The 20,659-nt window shown below is 41.5% G+C and overlaps 1 protein-coding gene across 4 annotated transcripts in view; it reads left to right on the top strand.

Annotated features, from left to right (window-relative positions):
- LOC100909672 (uncharacterized) overlaps positions 1–20,659 on the top strand; it is a 550,676-nt gene that overhangs the window by 1,455 nt on the left and 528,562 nt on the right. The window contains exon 1 of one of the 4 annotated variants that reach the window (XM_087584607.1): positions 4,312–4,481. The exons of the other annotated variants lie outside the window; for them this stretch is intronic. The gene's annotated coding sequence lies outside the window, so the exon portion shown is untranslated. Of the gene's footprint in view, positions 1–4,311; positions 4,482–20,659 lie in introns of those variants that run through there. 4 annotated transcript variants of the gene reach the window in all.

Below are 20,659 nucleotides of genomic sequence, written 5' to 3'. Positions count from 1 at the left end.
TCCACGATTCGGCCTGAGTCAGGTCCTCTTTTGACAAAGCAAGATTTACTTTCCAGAGACTCATTGACTGGTTCACCTCACCGCGTGGCTCTCAGCTCCTTTTTTTTTTTTTTTTCAAAACGAAGATTTACCTTTTGAGGAAAGGAGGAAGGGACAGGAAATGACCCGGTAACAAGCCTTAGCTAACTCAGCCCAGGACTCACTGGAGATGGCAGCTCAGTGAAGATTGTACATGTTAATTTTTCACAGTTGTGTGGACATCTGGAAAACAAAGCTGGTGCTTCCTAAGGAGCTTCTACCAGACACTTCACACACTGGTTAGCTCGAGACTCCATTACTCAGTAGCCCTGAACTCCTTCTCACAAATGGATTTTATGTTGACTTCCTGCCCATACCGGGTCAGAGATCATCATTCTGGGAGGAAGTGCTCTGGCTTCTAAAGTGACGTTAGTGGAGGCAGAAAGATCAGCCTTGGGATTATAGATCGTGCTGACCCATTAAGGGTCAGTAAATTAGTAGACTACTTGAGTTGACACTTCTGATCTCAACTTAATGGGTTGATTAACTTATGGCTCTATCTTCATTATGGGCTATTAGCACATTGTTAAACTGGATCTTGGACTTAGGAATTGTTTCGTGTTTACTTTTTTTGCTCTCAAGGTTAATCAATATTCATTATGGTTTTAGTTTTTTTTTTTTTTAACCGAAGGGTTAGCTAGATCCTTCTACAAAGAATGATATTCGATACATTTATGAGTTGAGGTTACAAAACTGTCTGACTAAGGAATTTACAGCATGCAAAAGGATACACAATAAGAGGCGGCATCATAAAGAGGAAATGTACACATGACATGCACATGCCAAGGGCTTCTTGCTCATCCATAGCATCTCCACCCCCTTATTCGTCTGTATGACTTCTAGTTACAGTCACAGTAAATCATGACATCAGGGCCTCCAATGAAGACTCGTGGGGCTGCCAGCTAGAAACATGCCAAAGGCAGGGCAATCTTGGTGCCTTTGAGCAGTATTTTTGTGATAGGCATGTTTTAGAATCAGCCTATAGACTGCATTATTAAATCCACAGAGTATATCTTTTTTCCTCCACCCCGGTTCTCTTGAAGTTTGCAACACATTCCAAGGTCATTGTAGTTCTGTTGATTTGGGAATCATCAGTAAGCATTCTTTAATCTCACAGGTTGGCAATTAATATATTACAATGCTGGAGAAATCACTAGAGAAAGTTAAAATTTATCCACTCAGTCACACAATTAATTAAGAAGTGTGTACAGTGTTTCAGCTGGAACTTCATGGGAACTGAATAGGTTGTCTACTAGGTACTACTGCAAACAAAACTACGCTCAAACCGAAGACTCTTCAGGCTTCCGTAAGGAAGCTCTTCCAGGCACTGGCTCACTACTTAGCTTGAAATGCATAGCCCTCCTTTGGGGGCCTAGACAACCGAGTTCTTTCTGAAGTCATTTATCCACCTCTTAACCCATCACATGATGGCATGAGTACAGTTTGCAAGTTTCTCTGATGTGAAGAGAATTAGGATACTTTTATATCTTTACAACCAAGACTAAGAAATATGATCAAAAGCCAACGGGCAGTGCTCCAGATTATGGAAGGCTGCCATGTTTTCCAGAGACAGCCCATGACCTGGCTGAAGAGTTGAGGGTTCAGGCAAGAACGAAGCAGAGCAAGGAAGACGAGGATTTTCAGGACCCTGTAGTAGATCATTTTAAACAAGAATGCCCCAGGAGGATGTTACCCAAAAGGTAATATAACTGGAAACAAACCTCCGTCACAGGCTAACTTTCAGAGAAAACAGTCTTAGTTAAAACAGAATAAAAATAGCATTAGGTACGCTAAAAACTCCAAAGCAAATAAAATCTGTGGGAGCACCTGCCTTCAAACGCAGCCACATTTGTTAGTATTAAAAGTCTTCACCAACAGGTAATCCTCTTGAGTCATCTTCTTCAGCCGTTCAGGGGCACACGGCCACACGACAGGGTCTGCCCAGCAAGCCAAGCTCTAAGGTAAACAGATTACTTTTTATTATGAAGTGTTAGAGCTCAAGCTGACTTGAAAGTTCAGTGTCCTTAGCGTTTGCTTCACATTTATTTCATTTTCTTAAACCCTGCCACAATATGTATGTGTGGAAATACAGCCCTTCCACAAATTATCTTGATATTTGGGGGATTTATTTTTCTTTGGGAATCTGGTCCCATCCTTGCAAAGTTAGAGGATATACTCTAAGCAGAACCCCGTTGAAATATCTGCTCGCCGCCCAGCAGAGACAAGAGCGAAGCTTACTGTTCTGCTCCGCCATCTCAATGGCCGAACTGGATCAGTAGTCCATAAAGCAGTCCCAGACTTGTGGTATGTAAATATAAAAGAGCTGCTGAAACTTTGTTAGCGACAGCTCATTAAGGATATGTATTTTGCGAGGAAAGGAGCAACAAAAGCAAGGCATTTGGCAATCTGCAGAAGGATTTGAAAATATGAATTTAGCTTAATTAAAAATACAATTTCTTAACTAATCGCCGGTTTTGTGGTAAGCTTGGAAGAAAGCTGTGAAAAAGAATATGGACCTGCAAAAGCTATTCCCTTCCCAGTCTTCAGTCCTGCCCAACTCACTACAAGCGGCAGTACAAACACTGTGGCCCGAGAACGAGACAGGGTTCAGAGGAGCAGCAGCTCCAGTCATCGTCACTGGCTGTCAGTTACTCCTCAGAGATGGACATGAGTGAGTTAGCACAGCCTCTGGAGGAGGGGATGTGATCCAGCTCAGGAGTTAATAACTGAGCTGAAAGGCTTAGGCCCCAGCTTTTCTTACCACCAGGACACAAGCTCAGAACCAAGAAGAAGGTGAATCGGGAAGATGGTGGAATTCAGAAGGTGTCAGGGAACTGTGGCGTGAGGGCTTTGTTCCTACTGCTGAATTCTTGTAGTTATATGGAAGCAACAAACTCAACCTTGGGAGAACCCAGCTCTCTCAAGGGAATAATGCCTCTGCTGTGCATTACCTCACAGACAGAGGTAAAGCCAGCATGGCTGCAGAGATTGGGTAGATGGGAAGAAAAAGGCAGCGGCTCTTAATGTAGCAGCCCAATGAAACTGTAGAGTTGCACTACACAAGCGTTTATAATAATACACTCTAAATGGATATAATTTGAGAGCAACTTTGTGCCCAAATGAAACTGTGGATCCAGGATTTTTTTTATTTCCAGTAAGGCACCAAAAGTGACTTCAGCTTATGTAGCATTAGCCTGTCAAAGTTAGTACATGAAGCCCTTGCTGTGTTGTCAAGATTTGGTGAAGATTTAACGTTTAGGAATAGAGTTGTACAGTGTGTTTGTCATGGAGCCACCCTTTCCAGGTGAAAGCGTCTAAATATAGCTGTGGAAAAGCTGAGCACTGGAAATCTGTTTGAGTTTAGACAACGGCGTTCTACTATAACCCGTCTTTACACCAGCGCATTCCTGTAATGACTTCTTGTGGGCATTGTGTAAAATTTAACGTAACTGATTAAGTGATGGCAATGCCCTGGCTAACAAAGCAGCAATATTAAACTTCTTTACCATCTCATAGTTTATCGAAAATATAGCTTATGTAAAAGAGGCTTCTTGACCCTAAGACTATCACATAACCAAGAGTACAGGGAGCTCCGTGTCTTGAACATTCAGATGAATATCTGAAAATATTAATCTTTTCAGTTTCTATGGTTACTAGAAAATGTTAGTTATTCATAATTTGGGTAATGTATACATTTCTATCCGTTTATAGAAAGTTACTGCACATGTTGTGGCTTACGAGCAAGCACATATACTCGGTTTTGTAGATTATGACTTTTAACATCTGTTTCGTTGTACTTAAACCTAAGTATTGCTGGGCAGCAATTGTTTCTGAAGACAGTACAACTGGGCTTTCCAAAGATTATCCACACTGCTTGGCTCCTGCTACCCGTCCTCCATCTTCAGAGGTAGCAATGTAACAGTACTGCACCCTTCTGAACCACTCCTCTGTGTCTATCCTCCCTAAGTTCAGCTGGGAAGGGCTCGCTGTAAGTAACGATTCACAGTATTTGATTGAGCACACTTGGATAGACGGATTGTCTCTCAATTTCATAGTCATTAACCTTAGTTACAATTCCAGAGTGCCATTAGCGTATTGCAAGTTTGATGTGTAAGTCCTCCTGTTGATGGGTTATAAGAAGGAAACAAAAGTTCCAGGGCTGAAAGTTTCCTTGTGAGTAACACAAACATTACTGCCAAACAAGGAACTTAGGCGATCAAGGCCAGAGAAGTTGTATTAGCAATTGGAACACTGAAGCTTCATCCTACTGGGGCATCAGAGGGAAGAGCAGGGGAAGAGCGTGACATTTGTCCTCCACATTCGTGTCCCTGGCCCTGCACATGGGCGAGCTGTGTTCTGCCAGGTAGGCTGAGGACGTTAGGTGACCATCATAGATGTTCACAGTAAGTAGCTTTCAGTTGAAGGAGTGAACTAGAGTTCCTGTCAGGGGTTGGGGGTAGGTGGATTGACTTCCTCATCTCCGAGACTCAATTCTTCACTCTGTTTCCCTTGCACATAGAGCCCCTGCATTTCTCTGGGCTTCCCCTTTCTAGTTCTATGGTTCAGATATACCTCTCTGCTTCAGTCCAGTGATCTTTCTCCCACTCTCTTTTGTGCTCTATTTGGCCTCAAAATATGTTTTCTGGAACACAGACTTAAGCGTCACACAAAACGGACAATCAAAAGTCTTCCACCGATTCTGCGTTAACTGTAGTGAAACTTTAAGTCGTCGTCTGAGTCCTTGGGGACTTGTATTCTGCCCTCCCAGACTTGATTTTTGTCAGCTCTTAGCTTCCGTGGTTCCATGTGGCACGTACTTCACTCCAGCCCGTAGAGCAGAAGCCGCGCTGTTTGCCTGCTGCCTTGTTTTGTCCCTAGGCCTTCGCCAGTGGGATCTGAGTCTGATGCTAGGAACTCTTTGCCTGGCTATCATCGGGCTTGCCCACCGCACTCCTCATTACTCGTTTATCTCATGACTTTCTGGGTTCATGCTCTTGATCATAGAGATTCCTTTTCTGGGCTAATGATCCAGTCTCTGCCCTCCTTTAAGGTGCGGGTGAAACCTTTCCTGCCTTTATTTAGGTTTCCATTTGCCTGTCCCAGCTGGATGTGAGGCATCTTTCGCTTCTCAGCTCGTTCAAACACTTTTAGCTTGTAGTACCTTTTGTTCATAATATTAGCTATCACTTCTTAGAACGAAGGCTTAATCAGCTTAGTCAGGTTTCAACATCTTTGAAAGGACAAGATGTCATGTTTTTTTTTTTGTCCATTTTCTTAAATCCTCAAATGTTTCCCTTGCATTTTTGTGTGACTGTATTTGGACAACACAAATAGTCTGTTCTAGAGAACTATGACCAAAGTGAACACTGTAAGGGAAAATGAATTTGTATTTTAGGAATGCTTCCTACTCTAGGACACCTACTAAGAATGAAAACAATGAAATCACCTTTTCACTCCTTCAATCAAGGGACGGACAGAGAAAAGCAGCATGGTTAAAACCAATGTTGCCTGACTGGAAGTTTCTCCAGTTCTCTTTAGAGAGGTAGTGAGAACCGAAAGACTTCTGCTTTTTCAAAACCAATGAGGTACAGTTTAAAAGCATTTGGACTTTTTCATTTAAGCATTTTCAGTTCCCCAAAGTAATTTTCAAAGACCTTAGGATAGAACTCCCCTTGGAATTCCAAAATACCCGGTGGTGTCTTGAAGGCTGGCTTTAGTCTTCTGTATCTGAAACAAATCCATGTTTTCATTTGGATCTAGGAGTAAAGAGGGGAAAGGGGGGCCTGTGAAACTGGAAAAGCGGCAGGTGGTGGCCTGTCCTGATGCTGGCATAACTTTTCTCCTGGGCATAGGTAGGCAGTACAGCACCTGGGATATGGCGTGTGTGTGTATGTATGCATGTGAGCACATGTGTACATGTGTATGGTATATGGTGTATGGTGTGTGCTGTGGGGTGTGTATGTGTGTGCGGTGTGTGCATGTGTGCGTGTGTGTTGTGGTGTTTGGTGTGGTATGGTTTATGTATGTGTGTGGTGTGTGTGTGATGTATGGTGTGGTGTAGTGTGTATGTGTGTGGTGTGTGTGTGTGATGTATGGTGTGGTGTGGTGTGTGTGTGTGTGTGTGGGTGCTGTTTGTCCTGTGTGTGTGTGTGTGTGTGTGTGGTATAATGTGGTGTGTGTGTGGTATGGTATATGTGTGTATGCTGTGGTGTGTGTATGTGTGTGCGTGTGTTGTGGTATTTGGTGTGGTATGTATGTGTGTGATGTGTATATGTGTGTGCTGTGTGTGTGTATGGTATAATGTGGTGTGTGTGTGGTATGGTGTATGTGTGTATGCTGTGGTGTGTGTGTGTGTGTGTGTGTGTGTGATGTACGGTGTGGTGTGATGTATATGTGTGTGCTGTGTGTGCTGTGTGTATGTGTGTATGTGTGTGCTGTGTGTGTGTATGGTATAATGTGGTGTGTGTGTGTGGTATAGTGTATGTGTGTATGCTGTGGTGTGTGTGTGTGTGTGTGTGATGTATGGTGTGGTGTGATGTATATGTGTGTGCTGTGTGTGCTGTGTGTATGTGTGGTATAATGTGGTGTGTGTGTTAGAAGTAGTACTTCACAGTGGTTTCGAGCTATTTGTTAGAGCCAACAACAATTTGTTGTTGCATTGTTTTCCAGATAGTAATATTTTTTTTGCTAGAGGTAGAATCATTTACTTATTCATGACCTCACTGACATCAGTCAGTTGAGTTAATCACTCAACACATGATGTGTACAGTTCTCAGCTCTGGAAGTTTACAAGGATGTCTGGGCCTCACCTGCAAACACTCCGAAATAATTGGCTGGGCTGGGCTGTGAAGGAAGTGCCAGATGACTGCAGTGCCTGCTCACTGCACTGCTCTGCTCCCTACTGTCCTCCGTAGGCTGACAGAATACGAACATGGTGGAACTTGGAGCCTATAGATCATACAGAAATCATTTACTCTCCTCTTGCAGGCAATTTAAGAGCTGAGCAAGCAGATCCGACAGTATTAAGAGAAATGGCTCCCATCCATACAACCCGAGTTACAACTGAATTTCAGGTCTCCTGACTGCTGGACCATAGTACTGCCTATTTAAAGTGTGGTCCTTGGACCAGCGATGCCACTTGAGAGTTTATTAAAAATGCCGAGTCTTGGGCTGCACTCCTGACCCTCTGGATCAGAGTCTGCTTAAACAACTTCCACAGATGAGGTGCAGTCATTCTTCTGAGGAAGTCTTTATCCTTCCTCTCACTGCCATGTCTGACAGCATTTCCTGAATCTTTGCATTTAGCATGGTGGCCTGGAGCAAGATATGTAATTGTTGTATTTGGGATGCATTTTGGTTAAAATTGGATGTCTTAGACATATCTTTTACGTATTCTTTAAATACATGGACCTGATTATACTTTCTGCATGTGTTCTACGTTGTATCTGGGCGAAACTTAATTGAGTACTTACTTGATACCGCAGCTGTGACTGAAAGAGAAGTGAGACACTTTCAAGGATCTTACTATTTGGTTAAGGAAAAGGGACAACGCAGATTTGTGAGAATGCTGTGGAGTAAAAGTCACAACCAGAAAGAACCCGTGGTCTAAAAGCATATGGTGTTTGCTGTGGGAACATGGAGTTCAGACTTGAGTTCAGACTTGCCATGGTCTTGGGATGGCAGAACCAAATTATAGCAAAGTGAATTGCAGACTATACTGAGGGCTGTGAGGAATGCTTGAGTCAGAGGGAGCCAGTCAAGACAGACCAGCTTATTAAGCTCCCCTCACTTTGTGTCTCAAAGTAGGATGAAGACTACACTTAAGTGTGGTACTCTATGATCCAGTAGAAGGCTGGTCTTGTCCTAAGAAGAGACTTGATGCTTCAGATGCAAAAGAAATTACTTTTCAAACAATAGGAGAGTCCAGACAAAACTTTGAAGTATTAATTATTGGTAAACTCCATTCTCATTACGGCCTGGAACATGGTGGTCCCATCATGTTGCTCTTTTGATTCATCTCATTCTCCTCATACGTCTGGCCACAGTCTAACACTGAGACCCACAATAACACACAGCTCTGTGATCCAGTCCAGAGAGAGCCAGCCAATCCTGTTAACCTTCAAAAGAGCGTCCTTCAAATGAGATGATGGCTCTTAGCCACATGCGGCTGCTGCGAGCTCTTGAAATGTGGCTAGCCAAACAGAATCGTGCTCACTGGAAGAGGACACCAGGTTTCAAAGGCATATCAAAAGTGAAATTTTTACGTTAATTACTTAGTGAAATATTACTTTGGCTACATTGGGAGTTAAATGGAATACACATCAAAAGTAGATTCACCCTTAACTCTTTGAATGTAGCTACTGGAAAATGAATGATTATATATTCAGTTTACATAGATTACTGTAGGCAGGCTATTGAAACATAAATTTATTTCCAAATAATTTCCCTTTTCTCCCACCGTGGGAATACTCTTCCATTCCATATGTGGCTCTAGATATTCCAAAAGTGGTTTTGGACTTTTAATAATTGTGTGATATTGGACTCAAGTCAAATAACAACTGAAGAATTTTCTTTATATAGTATTTACGTTTTTAAATTTTGCTATTGTTCCTAAGCAGACTTGCACTTGTTTTTATTGTGTGGGTGTATAGGTTTGGGATTTGTGTAGCTCTTTTCCTCTTCGTTATGGAACACATTTCCTATAATCTGCGTTGCGTGACATACACTGGGTGGGACTGTATGTTAAGTTTTGGTTTCAGTTTGGTGTCCATGTGAAAGCTACAGTTAGTAAGAGCGTTGTGGGAGTGCTTGTGTTTCAAGAAGAAAGGCTCCCTGGATCTGCCTCAAAGCTCTCGATATTCTGTACAGGGAATCAACTGATAGGTTCAAATTAACTGTGGCCAGACACGTGCACATGATATGAATATGAATGTTTGAGTCTTGTTCAAACTAGGGTTCTTGTATCAAGAAAAAGTGCCGTCTTGCCCAGCAAGTCAAAGCCACTGTAGCTCACTCTTTTACTGAGATTATTAGACATGGCAAGCAAGTGCATTTACCCAGTGAGCCATCCCGCTGGACCTCGCTCCACTGTCTCCTGACAGTACTGAGGTGGTTGATTGGAAAGACTATGGGAGAATAAGCTGTTTATTTTGCTAGTAGTAGACTGTTTTCATGTTTCGTCAGTTAGTAATCAAAACAGTCCAGCGCCTAAGAAGCAGCAATGGCAGGTCAGACCCTCACCTTCATGTTTCTCCACAAATTGATTCTCAACTGTGAATTCGTGTCAATTAACTCATGGAATGGCCAACTTGCCTTATTGCTACCTATCAGTCTATTGTGCGTCCCCTGAAAAACCTTGCATTAACAGTAGGCCATTTGGGGGCACTTCCAAGTGTTTGCCCTTTCTACTCTTCCCTTGGCCTGCGGCCCTTTAACCACCTGCTGGGCCACTGTCTCAGTTCTCTGTGTTATATCTTGTCTCAGAGTTTAGTTCTTTGGGGGAATCTTAAGTAATGTATTGTGATCTGTAGTGTTGGGGTTGTCTTAAAAATGAAGACTTCTAAATTCATAAAGAGAAGCTAAATTCCTGTAATCCAGGTAATTTTTCATTTTTCCTATTGCTCTCTGTGCTAACCGGATGAACCAACTGGATTTCCTGCAGCCCCATTCCTGCGTGTGGGAACCAACTGAAATGTCAAACACACACACACACACACACACACACACACACACACACACACACACACACACAAATGTTAGTGAAGTGATTCTGACGTCTGCTGTGGAATAATAAGAACACTTAACCCCTTTGTGGGTCGGTCAAATCACTTTTTAGGGGCATCACCTAAGCCCCTCAGAAAACACAGATGTTTACATTATGATTCATAACAGGAGCAAAATCACATCTTTTGCTATGTGACTATGAAGTAGACACAAAAATAATTTTAAGGTTGGGGTCACACACAAGATGGGGAACTGTATTAATGGGGTACATCATTAGGAAGGTTGAAAATCATGGAGCTTAAGAGTAGGAGAGAGTTAACTAAAGTTTCTCTTTAGTTGTTGTCAAAGGGCATTGAGCAGTCCCATGCAACTTAAGCCGCTAGAAAACAAATCCATTAAAGATGCAGCATGTTTGTGGCTTCTCTCTCTCTCTTCTTTTGACTTGCTGCTTGTCTGTGAAGTCCGTTGTTAGTGGTCGTAGAGTGGTTGGAGTGCCAGTTCCAGAAGCATAACAGGCTTTGTTCATGGGAATGGCAACTTTTTATACATTCATTACCATCAAAATGAACAAAGTTCTGAAGACTTGTTGCTGTGCAGACAAAGAGAAAGTTAGTCAGGCAAAAACAACCATAATGGTGAGAGCTGGGACTGCAGTTCCAGTGCCTGGGTTCTTGGCTAGCATAAAGCACAGGGCTCCATCCTTACAGTCACAACAATGGACTGTGGTGGTGAAGCACTGTAATCCCAGCTATGAGAACCAGAGGCAGAAGGATTAGAAGTTCAAGTTTATCACTGACTCACTAGCAAGTTTGTGGTCATCTTGGGATATATGAGACCCTGTCTCAAAAATTAATTCATTAGTTAATCCCTGAAACTTGCAAATTATTATGGACATTGGATTCTACAGAAGTTATAGATATTTAAAAAAAACGAATTCTTGGTAAATTTAACAAATTCAATGTATTTTGGCATTTATTATTTGGTAAGTTGACCATTTCATGAATGGGTTAGTCAGCTGCTCTGAATTGAGCCGATGAACCAGATCCATCTTTAGAGAACGTATAGGACCGTGTTCTTGGAGTCTATACCTAGTACCTAGTCTAACAGCTCGCACAGCTTTGAGGATGCTGTCTTCTTTGGCAGGAGTGAGGGCTCACCCACAGCTAGACTTTGAGTCAGTTGTCTACAAAAATCATGTCAGTTTTCAGGGCTTTTATCTTCTCAGATTGAAAGTAAAGGAGTTTGACTGAAGAAGGTTAAGCTCTCCTTCCATTCCATTGTGTCAAACCCAATGCAAGTGTCTCTGGCCTGTAGTAAGTATGCAGATCCCCGACCTCTAAGGTGTGGGCTCTAGACATGCACTCGTGCTCACTAGGATCAGGCGTCCAGTGTGTTTGCTTGGACGTTTCTAACCTGCAGCCTGAGCAACCGTGTGGGAAGGGGAAAACGAAGGACTGGAGTACCTGCGTATCTCTGTGTGGCGCTGGGATTCAACCACCAGTGCTGCTATCAGTTCACTGCCGAGGGCATCCTGTTATCGATGGCTCTGGCATGTGGGGATGTGCTGAGAGTACCCAAAGCTGGATTCGGTACGGTACAGGCTGAAATGTTCCCAAGTGTGAGTGATTCTTGCCTGCCTCCATCACCCCACTCTGAACTTTCTGTTACTTATCAATTAAGCATTTATTTGCCATCCTCAAATAGTCTGCTTTTGTCAAAGAGAGGTGGGTGTACACTCGGTTGGTTTCCAGCCCCTGAGCATTTCTGTACAGAGAAGGCTTTTATTCTGTCCGGGGCGTGTCTTGACTTGTGAATTCAGATTAGTTAGTATAATAAATAACTTTTTAAAATAAAAGAGCAAACAAAAAAAAAACCTGTGTTGAAAGTATCTACAGCTTAATTTAAAATGCTATAGAAAACGCCCAGTCTTTGTTTTCGGTACTCTATAGTGTTAGAGGTTTTCCCAAACACAACACAGTTTCAGAAATACACTAATTATTCATCCAATGAGGATGCTCCTCTCTAGGCCGCCAGCATCTCCCTACATAATATTAAGTCTCCCTGCCTTCAGAAGTTCTAAGCAAAGTAAAAAGCACATACTTTCTTTAAATTTCCATCTGTAAAATGCAACACACACCTCAACACAGGTGCCAGGGGAGAAAGAAAGGCAACGGTTATGCTAGAGGATCCATTGGAGATAGAAAGACAGTGGCATGCTGAGGAACCATTGGAGGAAGAAAGAACAGCATGCTAGATAGAGGAACCACTGGAGAAAGAAAGACAACGGCATGCTAGAGGAACCATTGACAGAGCACATTGTGGTCTTTTCATTCAGCTCTTGGGGAATTCAGATTTAATGCATGTGTAAAACACCCTGTCCCTACAGGGCCCAGAACCCATAATCCTGCCTTGAAAATAGCTCCACATTAACTTTTACAGCCAAGTGGACACATAGGGCTCCCACACAGCACTCGCTCTTCACAGAGATTCTTCTACAATCAGAGAAACCTGTGTTTCTCATCTTCAGTACATCTGTGTTCCCCTAAGCATCCTCCTCCCCCCAAAAAGCATGAGGAGCAAGATAAGCCTAATGTCTTTAATGTTTTTGAATCTTAACTGCATTCCTATTAGAATACTTTTCAATACATCTACATGCAAGAACATATACACCTAGAAACATATATACGTTGCTTTAAAAGCTCACATTTCATAAACGGATATATTGCAAATTGGTTGATCCATGTCGCCAAAGCATGAACTTCCTTTCCGTAACCATATCCTTGGTTAATTTAAAATGTTAAATTTATAGGCATTTTATTTTCACTCTACTCCATGGTTGCATTTATTGTTTAAAGTGAGGTGCACCTGTATGGAACGAGTTTTATATGTTCTGGCTTTCCTTTCTGTTTTTTGCTCCCCAGGCTGTAAACTGTTAATGTCTTACTTTATCTGAAATTATGTACTTAAGCCATTTAATAAACTCAGAAGAGGTGAGTTCCCAAAATAACAACTGGGGCATATATTACATCCATTTCCTCAAAAAAGAAATAAAAAAGGAAATTGAATGCCCTACATAGTAATTCCCCACAACCCACAATTCCTCCCTTCACCCAAAAAAGAGCTGAGTCGTTTCAGGACTACATGCAGTCTGTGATTCTAGCACAGTAAACAAACAAACAGACGAGAAACAAACTAAACAAAAAACAAAAACAAAAACAAAAAAGCCAATGCTGTTACATAAGCCAGCAGTAAGGGGAGTGTGCCAAATTTGAATCGTTCCCTGTTTTTATTACAGGTTCTAGGTTTCAGATGAGCAGAAGACTCCTATTGCTTTTATAGCAGAGTATTAAATTTCAGCTCCTGGCAGGCAGCTCGCGCCCTCCTCTAGTGTGGGGTGGGCCATGTGATCCACCAAGGCAATGTATACTTCGTGTTCCTCCATGTGGGGACTTAAACACTGAGGAGCATAATCTCTCCCTGAAGGTGGTCTCAATAACGACTTCACATAATTAAAACCTAGGAGCCAGTACTGTACAGGGCTCGCCTTCTTCATCCAATGCTTAGTAACCCATGCCAGGAAAGCCTTAGTAGCATCCTTAGACAAATGATTATAATATCTTGTTGCCTTAGGAATTACCTGAATGCTTATTATCTTGTTTGGTTGTGGTTTTGTTTTGGTACAGGAGATTGAACCCATGGCCTCGCGTATCCTAAATGTGATATGTGGTGTTTATCTCAGGGTAAGTGCTTTCCCACTGAGGGATAGCCCAGCTTACCCGATAGCTGTTTGATGTGGTAATCTGTGTTTAGACGGTCACGTGCGTGAGTTAATCAAAGGTGTGCATACTACTCCTTTGTGCTTTGTATGTTATGCTACAAATTTTAAGTTTGGGGTTTTTAAAATAACAAACACGTACTCTACAGGTACTCAATTACAGGCACCTTTGCTGAATGAAGTCTCTCTTCTGCACATGCTTAAGATTTGTTTCCTCTTTTCAATCTTCAAAACACGAAACTTCTATACCTTTAGTTCGATAGTACGCTCTGATGTTCACTTTCTTTTTTAGTATTTTTCACGGAGTACTTTTCGATCTAAGTTTATAACTTAAGTGACAAAATACTATAATCAAAGTGGTGATGGAATCTGTTTATGTGCCACCGCGGGCTTATGGATGGCTTCTTGAAACATAAAAGTGAAAACTTAACTTTTAGTCTTACTTATTTATTGTCACAAAAAATATAGCATCGTTTGATAAACCCCTCAAGTTCCCAACCCCTTCATTCATGGGAGCCTTCCTCTGCAACATTCTGTAGACTGGTTTTGATAACCGTAGCTTAACAGTCCTGGGTGAGTTCATTCATCAGTGTGGCAAAGCATTCCCTTCCCAAACCCAACTCACAGTGGGATGTTTATACACAGTAGATCTAGAGCAAGCTCAAGACTTGTCAGAGTCAGATAAAAGGTCACTCTAGGGTCTTTGATGACTCTTAATTCAAAGCTTCATTTTAAGATTTAAATGCCTGATTTACCCTTTGAGGCAAGATTTTGTTTCTGACCTTCACAGGGTTTTATGTCAGGTAGGGTTCAGTTACCGTAAATGAGTAACAGAAACTAGGAGTGGTACACCTGGCGGTGGTATGCTGCGATGGGTTCCCACCCTCTTTGACAGTTTACCAGCAAAGTGGCATTGTGGGTTAAATAATCCCACTTTGTTTTAAATCAGCCACCGGGGGAATGTTTGCACCACAGCAGTTGGCAGGTGACTTAAGTCTTGTCCTCTCTCCAGCCAAAGCCAACTCCTTTACCAACGCGCTGCTGCATGGGAGGAGGCTCAGAACCAGTATTAATGGAGGGGAAATGCGTTTAAGATGCTCCGTCATAGAGACCTCAAAAATTTTGAGTTTTTTTTTACTTTAAAAAAAATATTATTTATTTATTTTTTATTTATATGAGTACACTGTCGCTGTATTCAGATACACCAGAATAGTACATCGGATCCCATTACAGATGGCTGTGAGCCACCATGTGGTTGCTGGGAATTGAACTCAGGACCTCTGGAAGAGCAGTCAGTGCTCTTAACCGCTGAGCCATCTCTCCAGCCCTTGACTTTTTACTATAAATATGCCACAGTTAATTCTGAAACTAGAGTATAGATCCCGAACCTAGCAGCTTGAAAAACAAAATTTCTTCTCAAAATGATTTGTTCTTTTCACGGCCAGTTCTTTAACTTCCCGAGGAAAGTTAAAATGTGCTTAGGACATACCAAACCCCACAGCTGTTTGCAGGTTCTACTCAGTAGAGCCTCTCTGTAGATCTGCGTGACTGATCCAAGAGTTGAAAGTCTCTTGAGTTGACTTGCGGAAGCATTATACAAAATAATGATACCCGTTTTTAAAAAAAATCTGTGATTACATATGGATGTGATAATCTGTAGCAGCACTATCAGATAAATAATACATATTTAAAAAATTTCTCTAATTACATGTTTACCCGATAGGCCAGAACGACTCTGTCCCAAGGAACTGTTACAGACTGAGTAAATAATACATGTTTTAAAGTCCATAATTACATATGTAAACGATAGACTATCGAGTAAATAATGCACATTTTAAAAAGTCCATAATTACATATTTACATGATAGTCTGTAAATTCCGTAATTACTTATTTACACAATAGACCATAACAGCTGCTACAGTCTATTATGTTAACTCTCATAGAATTATATTATGGATTTTTAAAACACCATAAAGAACCTAAGGAATGGAGTGATAGAAAGGAAATGAAATATAAACTTCATTCTATAGCTCTCTCAAAAGGGGAGAGTTTAGAGCCAAGTAAAGCTCGTCGCTAGTACTTGATAATTGCTGACTTAAACTTTATTTGTAACAGTGTGGTTTAAGAACTCACAGGCCAAGCTTTTTGCCCTTTCTTGGTGGCGTAAATAAAGCATCATATGTGATTTTTGTACTTCTAGAATTTTTACAAGATTACAGAGAGTAAAAAATAAAGTTAAAATGGAGGCTGGACACAGGACTGGACAGTTTTTGAATGCTTGCTGGTGTACAGCTGACTTAAGTTTTGTTCCCCAAACTCATTGGAGGCAGTTCACGACCACCTGTGACTCCAACCTCAGGGGAATGTGCAGCCTCTCACTTCCACAGCCGCACCCACGTACATGTGCACATATCTACACGGAAGTGCATATGATTTAAAATAAGGTGAAAAATCTAAAAGTTAAAATGGTGTTTCAAGCTTCCAGTTTGTACACAGGAAGGCACTGAACTGCTTGTGGCCAGGTTACTTAGAAGAATAACACATGAGTTCATGCTTTTCCTGAGGATTGTGGTGGCTCTTTTAACTTTTATTCTGTTTCTTTGTTTGTTTGTTTTTGAGATTGGGTGCCTCTATGTAGCCATCACTGTCCTGAAAATCACTTTGTAGACCAAGCTGGCCTCAAACTCCCAGATCTCCCTGCCTCTGCCTTCCAAGTCCTGGCATCAATGGTGTGCATCACCACCACTGTCTCTCTTAACTTTTTTAAGGGGACGTAGGGTATAAGGAGTTGAAAGGTGCAGTCTGCGTTACCACTTCTTACACTAGTTAAACACAAAGTCATCTGCAACTGAAGAAAACTCTACTGAGCTTAGTAAGTGAACCTGTCCGATAGTGATGGTAGAATGGTGGGGGACCACGTAACAAAAGAGGGCACGGGGGATACCTCCCATCCTAATTCTTAGGAGTTAATATATTAGATCTTATTCCAAAGTTTGGAAGAAGCAATAGCTTCTTCGATTATTGGAGAACGTTTGTACAGATATATTCCAATTATATGACATTCTAATTTTCATAGTTAAGTTACGGTCTGCTGAGTTTCTCAGCAATGCCCACAACGAGCTTATGTAACTTTTTAAGATGCAGTTTCCCATATGTATTCCAGGTTAGGACTCAATATGCATGGACGCATATACAAAGAACTCACAAAAGGTCCATTTATTTCCTTTCTGAGTCTTACTATGTATCCTTGGTTGGTTGGACCCTGCTCTGTAGACCAGGTTGACTTGAACTTACAGAGATCGGCCTACATTTGTCTTCCAAATGCTGTGATTAAAGGCATACACCACTACACCTGGCAGAACCTTTTGGCTTTACTGTGGCTAGGCGGATAACATTTGGTTGCACTTGGAATGGAAGTCTGTTGGTTGATAATATTTGGGTATTCCTTAAAGCTGATTCATGATTAGTCCAGAAATACACGAGGGAGACATAAAGTTCTCCAATATCTGTCTCTGGTACTTGGGGTGGGATCCATTATTGCAGAAATGTGGTGATTAAATATTTGGGAAATTTGTCGTGATTGCTGTGCTGAGTCCACCAGATGCTTAAATGATCCCACGCATCCTTCTGGGCACGTGGGTATTTATAATGCTGAAGGCGTCCTAATCCAGCAGACACAGCTTCTCAGAAAGAACCCGTCTACCTTCATATTACAATAAGAAAGTGTTTGGTGACCAATTTCACAGGGTACTGACATTTATTTAAATAAAATGAGTAAGTTAATTTGATATTAGGCCAAATTAGAATGCCCTCTAATGCTTTGTAAATAAAGTCAAATAGAATATTCTTTTTGGTTTGCTTTATTTTGTACTGTATATTGCAATGTTCACTAGAATATAATAGGAATTTTAAATTAAAAGTTTAGAGTAGAGAGTTCAAAAATCACAGTCTGAGGTGTGGGTACTTGCTTATAATCCTAGCATTTAGGAGGTGGGAGGATTGGTCACAGTCACTCATTCTCAGCTACTCTGGAAGTCTGAGGACGATCTTGGATACATGAGAATGGTTTAAAAAAGACTGAAAAAGGAGACGCTTCTGATTGCGCGACGGAAACTGTGAAATACTCACTAGGTACAATTATGTAAAATCTGTCCTGGCTGCTAGACTCCGTCCTGTCAATTCCATTCCATTCCATTACTGACGAGAATGAAGGGAGTTTGTTTATGCATTCTGCAGGGATCTCTGTAAGATGTATAAACAGAATGGGTAGAATGCCTCCAGGTCCCAGCCAGCTTCTACCAGTAATTCAGATATAATCTCAGAAACACGTGCCTAACTTTTAAATTTTTATTTAAACAAGCAAATATACATACATAATACATATATACATAATACATAATACATAATACATACATACATACATACATACATACATACATACATACATACATACAACTGCTCTAGGGCTGTAGAGATGGATTAGAAGCTAAGAGCATTGTTTTTTGTTTTGTTTTGTTTTTTTGTTTTGGCTTTTCTGTTTGTTTTGTTTTATTTTTGTTTTGTTTTTAACGAAGTACTTGAATCATAACACCTACATAATAGCTCACAATTATCTGTAACTCAGGTTCCAGGGGATCCAACTTCCTCTTCTGGCCTCCACAGATCCCAGACATGCAAGTGGTACACAGACATACCTGCAAGGGCAAAACACCCAGAGATTTGAATAAAAATGGCCCCCATAGGCTCATAGATTTGAATGCCTAGTCTCAAGGGAGTGACATCATTTGAAAAGGATTAGGAGGTGTGTCCTTGATGGAGGAAATATGTCACTGAGGGTAGGCTCTGAGGTTTTTAACACTTAGGCCAGTCCTAGAGTCTCTGTCTGTCTGTCTGTTTCTGTCTGTCTCTTTGTCTCTCTGTCTATCTCTGTCTGTCGCTCTGTTTGTCTGTCTATCTGTCTCTCTGTCTCTGCCTACAGATAAATGATGTAGCTCTCAGTTATTGCTTTCCAATGCCTGCCTGGTGCCATGCTCCCAACCAAGGTGATAATGGACTAACCCTCTAAAACTCTAAGCAAGCCCTAGTTAAATGCTTTCTTTTTACAAGACACCTTCATGGTGTTTCTTCACACCAATAGAACAAGGACTAAGAAACATATACATAAAATAAAGTTTAAAGAAAATTGAAGAATCCACCCCTTACCCCTCTGCTTGCCACTTGTGTGTTTCTTTCCCTAATGTTCAGCCTTTGCCCAATCATTCAGCCTTGAAGGCTCCTCAACCCTTCCTCCTTTGTCCTACTCAACAATTAAAAACACATCTTTGTCTGTTTCCTAAATGTGCCTTGAACATGCTTGGGTCTTCTTTCTCGGGTCTTATTTTCTGAGTTCCAGCTCCCGAGATCCTGTTCGAGTCCATCTACGATCTGGAGTGCCTCTTCACCTCCATACTAGTCTTTCCCGCCTTCGCTTCTGCCAGGACAGTGGTCCTAAGACTGTGAGTAAGAGCATGTCTGCCCTCTGCTGAGGACTTCATTCTCTTTACTTTCTGAGTCAGCTTTACTCACCTTTCCTGACCTCCTCTACCTGGCCTTCTTTCACTCCCTTGAGATGCCCTCTAGCCATGGGCAAAAGTCAGACCATCTAAACTCTTTGGCTGCAAGGTCGTTTCTCTTGGTACTTAATACTAAATGTTGAATATCTGCCTGTGGGAAGATTAGATAGCAGAACCCTTGCCTTAGAACCTTGATTTCTAATTCACAATTATATTTGTCAAGTGGAGCTTTGTCTTCTCCCAAAAGTGTATAGAAGAAGGAGGCACCTCATTAAGAATTTTCTCGTCCAAATTACAGCCATTGAACAATTGCACAGGTCCAAAACCTAGGGTTTGGAATTGGCCGATAACATGGTAAATATTGCTGTTAATTATTGTTCCAAAGACATTATGTTTTTAGTAGAAGGATTGAAATCTGTCCCACCCTGACTCTTTCCTCTCGGGATATGCACCCTACCAGCAGCAGTTTTCCTAACATTTTATACCCAATTTGGATGCTGTGGTTCTAAATGCCGGACAACTCATTTTAAAGGAAGTTTTCTTTTTGACCACAAGTGGACATAGCTGTGGGAACTTTTTCTGAGAGAATTTACTTCTGTAATGAGATTTTACAAGGTTATGAGTTAATAGCAGATGATTGGGCCACTTGCCTGTTGTAAGGCCGAGTGTGTATGTGTCAGAGCAGTTACTTATTGTACGTGCATTGGTTGTTTTCTTTTTTATTATTATAATGGAGGAGGGCAGAGACAGAGATGGATTTCTTCCCCACAGTGCTGACTAAAGTAAGGGTTAGCATTATGAATTGTCACTCCACTGGCTTTTATGATGATGAATATTTTCACGACAAAACCTACAGTGAACCTGTCCGCACGCTCTAGAAATTTCTCCCTTAGCTGCTATTTCACCTCAAGGAGAAAGCAGAGAAAATACAGGTTACTTCTAAAAACTTGTCAGAAATTAACTAAAGCTCATGGATATAAAGGGCATGTTTCTTCTCCAGGAATCTGCCATCGGTTACACATTGATGCTGGCTTTCTTCTTTTCTTGTTCTTCTTCCTTTTCCCCCTATTATTCAGAGTTAATGCTCTGGGTGGTGCTATTGTCCATTTATAAATATGTCTGGAAATACAGGGTGTGTGTCAGAGATAGAGAGTCTTTGTCTAGTGAGCCTTCGTTTACTCATTAAAATACTAAGTGTCATTCATTAGGAATTTTAGCAGAAGTACATCAAATTCTGCCCTCGAAGAAGGTAGAGTCTAGACAGGGTGGGAAGTTACGTGCCCAGCAAGACTTAAGTTTAATATGTATTTCAGAAACTCAAGCCATTTCTCACCAGCTCTACCCCAAGCGTCAGGTCTGCTGCACCTTCAGCGTTGCTCACAGCACCACAGGGGTAATAGGTGTCTACCCATCTGTGTTTCACACAGCCTGGCTCCCCTCCTCATAGCGCCATGAGGCTCCTATTGAACTGAAGGTCGTCTTGAATTACCCTGAGGCTTCACACAGTGGTGACTAATCCACTGGCACAAG

The sequence above is a fragment of the Rattus norvegicus genome, chromosome 14 (genome assembly GCF_021556685.1).
Source record: "Rattus norvegicus strain SHRSP/BbbUtx chromosome 14, alternate assembly SHRSP_T2T, whole genome shotgun sequence".
Taxonomy (NCBI): Eukaryota; Metazoa; Chordata; class Mammalia; order Rodentia; family Muridae; genus Rattus; species Rattus norvegicus.
Note: the sequence above shows the minus strand (reverse complement) of the source record. Positions and strands in the feature narration are given on the sequence as shown.